We start from the raw sequence: 6,081 nt of genomic DNA, 5'->3' as shown, positions 1-6,081 counted from the left end.
TCTTTACTTGTAAAGATTTTCATGCATCTACACCATGTTTGCCATTTCATTTTCAGAATTATTCAGCACCAACTCCAAACAAACTTTAAGGTACTCTGGGTAACACTTAAAGTACATGCTACTATTCCACCTGATGTTATAAAGGGAAGAGTGACAAATGTAATATGCAGGTAAAATAATAACGATTTCCCTCAAACGTTAAGAACAGCAAAATTGTAGATCGGACTTGCACAAAAGCTATGCTTAACAGCACAGCACCATAACCTGGTATGTAAACTATAGGTGTGGTGGTTTTACTCAGATGGGCAGCTGAGATCTCATTCCCCCTCCTCAGAGAAGAACGGGGAGAAAATACGATGAAAAGGGCTCAAGGGTTGAGATAAGGACAGGGAGATCACACAGTAATTATTGTGACAGGCACAACAGCCTCAGCATAGGGAGATAGTAAGATTTATTGCCTATTACTAACAAGCTAGAGAAGTGAGAAACAAAGGAAGGAAACCAAAAGCACCTTCCCCCCCATCAACCCTCTTCCACCTCCTCCCCCCGAGTGGCACGGGGGAATGGGGAGTCTAGCGCTTCTTTGCCACCGCTCCTTCTCAGTCACTCATCTCCTGTGCTGTGGGATCCCTCTCACAAGATGCAGTCCTTGGTGAACTGATCCGGCATGGGCTTCCCACAGGCAGCAGCTCTTCAAGAATTGCTCCAGATATGGGTCTGTACCATGGGATCCATCCCTCAGGAGAAAACTGCTCCAACCTGGGTTGCCCATGGGCAGCAGCTCCTGCCAGGTCACCTGCTCCTGCGTGGTCTCCTCTCCATGGGCTACAGGTCTGGCCCAGAATCTGTTTCAGCAGAGTCTTCCATAGGCCATAGCTTCCATTAGTGCAGTGACTTGTGGAAAACGGACTCCACAAGTCACTAAAGTAGGTATGTTTATTCAGTGCTGGGCAGCACGGGGGGGTAGTCCCACCAAAATCGTGTGCACCTGATGTGGCAACTTGCCTTGGTTATATGCAGTAAAGAGTTACATATACATGAGGTTTTACAATACGCCCATACATATTCATAACCTGTCTCCACTTCATATTAAAACTAGTTCCAAGGAGTGACTTCCATAATCTCCTCCCATCTGCGCTTGTGCAATGTATTCTATTGGTGGTCGTGGGGATGAAGATTGATGCCTCTTCCTCATCACCCCTAGTTGACCTCTTGTCTTGGCGCAGACTCAGTTGCTCCTTGGCTCTTGTCCATCTGCAGGACCAGTTTCTTAAGATAAGCTCACACTCTTATTAGGAGACTGACCTTGGTAAGGGGCCCAGGGATTCTTGCTGTAGTTAATTTGCACAATGTACCATAGATAACAAAAACAGGAAGTAGCATCCTAGTTTAATGCCATCAGCCCTATATTGCTACTTGATAAGATTCTCCTAACTCTCTCTCTCAGTCCCTCCTTTTCTAAAAAGTTAGTAAATTCTTTTACTAGGTTCAACATAGTGTTTCTCTATTACTCTTTCAAAATATCTATTAGACACCAGTTTCTGTCTGAGTTGGTTCTTTTTCCTCTTGCTGTAGGAGTTTCTTGTACTCTTAAAACATCATAAGGTAACATCATAAGGTACATCGGATCACTATGCAAAGAACCATGGGTGAAACCACGACCACGATTATTGTGATAAACAACTGTTTCAGCTAGGTTAGGTTTGGCAACCAGGAAGTTAATTTTTCTACCAAGTCTGTAAATCCCCAGGATGTATTAGCCTGAGTTATTGCATGCAAAATTTCATTCTTTTCCCAAATCTTCCCTAGGTCAGTCTCAATCTGTTTTTGTTTGTTAACACATACACAGCAAGTTTGGTTTATGACTGTACACAATCCTTCCTCCTTGGCTAAAAGTATATCTAATCCCATCCTATTCTGAAGCATTACTTTGTGTAGGGAGGAGATTTCTTCCTGTAATGCTGAAAGAGCATCGGCTGTGGCATTTTCAATAATTTCTAATGTGGCTGAGATATTTACAACAGCTTTTTCTAATTCACTTATTCCCAGGGATGGAATCAACCACCTTACAAAACTGTGGAATCCCGTGGGTCTTATCACAAGGGGGTTATTCAAAACAGTCTGTGTTTGTCTCCATAAGGTCCGGACTATTCCTGGAGGTGGTTCAGTGAATGTATCCCCTCTAGGGCTAAGATAGCCCCTGATACAATGACCCTTCCAATTTAAGGGTAAGCTTTTTCTAGCATGTCCATCTCCACATAGCCAATAGAATCCTTTTTGTAGCTTGCAAAATTAAAAGTTCCTACATATTCTGCCATATTACAGTTGTCAGGTTCCAGGGATAAATAACTAAGTGGACCTGTACCTATGCATGGGTTTTTATCGTTTAAGCATCTGGTGTGTATGTTAACATGGTCTTGTGGAGTAGTTCAAATCTCTTCCCTAGACGTTCACAATCATCCTCGCCAAATGGACGTGTTCCGTTTCTTGGTTGCGCAAAGGTCAATGTCCAATTCATACTAGGTATGCCCCATATGGGGAATTCTAGGTTTCCTCTAGGCAGCAGTGTGCATACCCAACACTCAGAAAGGTTGAAACTGTCACTCACTGCCTGGGTGAGTTTCACATAGGTATTGTGCACCCACTGTTCAGTTTCCTTGACCAATGATACCATTAAGACCGTGAGAAATGTAACCTTCCAGGTCGCACCTGAGTAACCTTCCATGGGGTCTTGGGTGCCTTTTTCACTCTGGTGTGATGGATCCAGGCATTCTGCTCCTTGATTCTGATTGCTGTGACCTGGAACGGTCTTTCCCACTGAGGTTCCAAGCTCTTCTCTGTAAGAGACTTTACATACACATAATCTCCAGGTTGTATATTGTGCACTGGTCCATCTAACCCTCTACCCCAAATCCCACTCTGTGGTGGTTTTACTGTGTTAGGCAGCTAAACACCACAACTGCTCTCTCACTCCCCCTCCTTAGATGAGGAGGGGAAGAAGTAAAGCAAAGAACAACTCACGGGTTGAGATAAGGATAATTTAATCAAAGGAAAAAAATAAAAAAATAATTATTAAGGAAAGATTATTATTAACTAAGCAATTTAACGAAAGGAAAAAAAAGGGGAAAGGGGAAAAGGGAGGGGGAAAGGAAAAAAAAAAAGACTGGAAGTGCAGAGGAAAGAAATTACTCTTTACTTCCCACAAATGAGCGATGCTTGACCACGTCCTTGAAGCAGGGCCTCAACGCACGTAGCCAGTGTTCAGGAGGACAGAAGTTTTCGCAATGAGAGCCCACCCCTCCCCTCTTCTTCCTGTTTCCACCTTTTATTGCTGAGTGTGACATCATATGGTATGGAATATCCCTTTGGTTGGTTTAGGTCAGCTGCCCTGGTGATGTTTCTTTCTCACCTTTTTTGCCCACCCCCTAGGAGGGTTAGAGTGAGTCCTGATGCTGTGCCAGCACTGCTCAGCAGCAGGCACAACACTGGTGTGATAACACTGCTGTTCTAGCTACAAGTGCAGAGCACAGCATTGTATGGGCTGCTGCAGGGAAAGTTAACATCCCAGCCAGACCCAGTACAACCTCCACCCCTTATTCCATAACATTTGTGTCACACTCAGATCCCGATACTTTAGCATATAAGTATTCTCATCACCATTATTCCTTGTCCTTTAACAGATTAATAGGCAGGTATATCTTTTCATTCTATAGGTCTTTCTCAGAAAATGTTCATAAGAACTGTTGACGATTTGGTCTTCATCTGCCAAAGTGGTCACAGGGTAGCTGGAGTTGGATGTCTGGACGCCAGCACCAGCTTAGCTCAAGTCCTTGTTGCACTTGCCCAGTTCCTTGTGAAGCTGACCTGTCATTGATCCTGCAGCGTCTTCCTACAACACATAACTTAGATTACAGATTAGTTTTCTCTCAAGGTTAAATCTCCTTGAGGCACGCACTTGATATCCCCATTCTTTTGCATGACCCACCAGGTATACCCTGGTCCTTGGGCGAAGACAATCCCACGAGTGGGTTTGCCTTTTCCCGAGGCAGGAGCAACCCACACTGCCTTCCCCATCCACTTTCCTACATGCACTACGGGGACTTTAGCTCCTTTCACCGAGTGTAGGGGTTTTGTTTCGGCAGGACCAGCACAGCTGTCAGACCCCCTGTTGTTAACTAGCCAAGTGGCTTCTGGTAGATTTATGTCCCATTGTTTCCACGTCCCAGCACCTAATGCTCGTAACATAGTCTTTAACAATCCATTGTACCTCTCAACCTTCCCAGAGGCTTGTGGGTGATAAGGGATGTGATACACCCACTCAATACCATGCCTCTTGGCCCAGGAGGTGACAAGATTGTTTCGGAAATTACTCCAATTGTCAGACTCAATTCTCACACTCAGTTCTCTCTTGTGTACCATATTGCCACAGCACTTGTCTTTCCAGGCCCAAGATAGTGTTTCGGGCCATGGCATGGTTTACAGGGTATGTTTCCAGCCACCCAGTAATTGCTTCTACCATGGTGAGTATGTACCATTTGCCTTGGCGGGTTTCTGGGAGTGCTCAATTTGCTAAGCCTCAACATATCGAAACCCAAGGCACCTCCCCCTGTTCCAGGGAGATTTTACCTTCATGGCTTTCTTGATTGCAGCACAGGTCTCACACTCATGGGTAACCTGTGTGATGGCCTCAAAGGCCAGGTCCACCCCTCGATCACGAGCCCATCTGTATGTGACATCCCTCCCCAGATGTCCTGATGTTTCATGGGCCCATCGAGCTACAAACAGCTCACCCTTACATTCCCAGTCTAGGTCCACCTGAGCCACTTCAATTTTCGAAGTTTGATCCACTTCTTCGTTGTTCTGATGTTCTTCAGTAGCACGACTCTTGGGCATGTGGGCATCTACATGACGTACTTTAACATCCAGGTTTTCTACCCGGGCAGCAATATCTTGCCACAGGTAGCAGCCAGATAGGTTTACATCTGCGCTGCCAGTTGCTCTGTTTCCATTGCCGCAGCCACCACCACAGAGCATTTGTCACCATCCATGAGTCAGTGTAGAGATACAGTACTGGCCATTTTTCTCTTTCGGCAATCTCTAGGGCTAGTTGTATGGCTTTTACTTCTGCATACTGACTCGACTCGTCTTCCCCTTCCATGGCCACCACAACTCATCGTGTGGGACTCCACACAGCAGCTTTCCCTTTCCGATGGCTTCCTACCACACGGCAGGATCTGTCAGTAAACAACACATACTGCTTTCTGTCTTCTGGCAACTCATTGTATGGTGGTGCCTCTTCAGCACGGGTTACCTCTTCTGTCGGCATTCTGAAATCTCTACCTTCTGGCCAGTCCATGATCTGACTATAGCCTGGAACATGAATTCTCCAGAATCCCACAAGGCCTAGGAAAGCTTGCATTTCTTTTTTGCTACTTGGCGGAGACATTGCCGTTATTTTATTGATCACATCCATCAGAATATGGTGACGTCCATCCTGCCATTTTACCCCCAAGAACTGGATTTCCTGTGCAGGTCCCTTGATGGCAAAACCAGCTTTCAGGAGAGTTTGGATTACTTTCTTCCCTTTCTCAAAAACTTCTTCTGCTGTGTTGCCCCACACGAGGATGTCATCAGTGTACTGCAGGCGTTCAGGAGCTCCCCTTTGTTCCAGTGCAGACTGGATCAGTCCGTGGCAAATGGTAGGGCTGTGTTTCCACCCCAGGGGCAATCTTGTGGTAGCAATTCCCTTGGTCACTACACCCTTGTGGTAGCGATTGGTACCTGTTGTTCTTCAACCTTCAGCAATCCTCCACCAGAAGGGTCTTCTGAAAGGCCAGGCAGGGTAGACAGCTGCCTAATCTTCTCTGTGCTCAAAGCAGCTATGCCAAAAGCCCACTGGTACCCTTTTGGATCCTTGAAGTACCCTCTCTTGAGGTAGTCTATGCCAAGGATGCATGGAGCCTCTGGGCCAGTCACAATGGGATGCTTTTGCCACTCATTCCCAGTTAGACTCACTTCAGCTTCCAATACAGTTAGTTGTTGGGATCCCCCTGTCACTCCAGAGATACAGATGAGTTCTGT

General features: G+C 45.8%; 1 pseudogene across 1 annotated transcript in view; it reads right to left on the bottom strand.

The window, feature by feature from the left end:
• LOC311426497 (mitogen-activated protein kinase kinase kinase 1-like) overlaps positions 1-6,081 on the bottom strand; it is a 286,004-nt pseudogene that overhangs the window by 259,815 nt on the left and 20,108 nt on the right. The gene's annotated exons all lie outside the window — the stretch shown is intronic.

This window comes from Aythya ferina (genome assembly GCF_964211825.1).
Source record: "Aythya ferina genome assembly, chromosome: W".
Lineage (NCBI taxonomy): Eukaryota > Metazoa > Chordata > Aves > Anseriformes > Anatidae > Aythya > Aythya ferina.
This window is presented reverse-complemented; position numbering and strand designations above follow the sequence as displayed.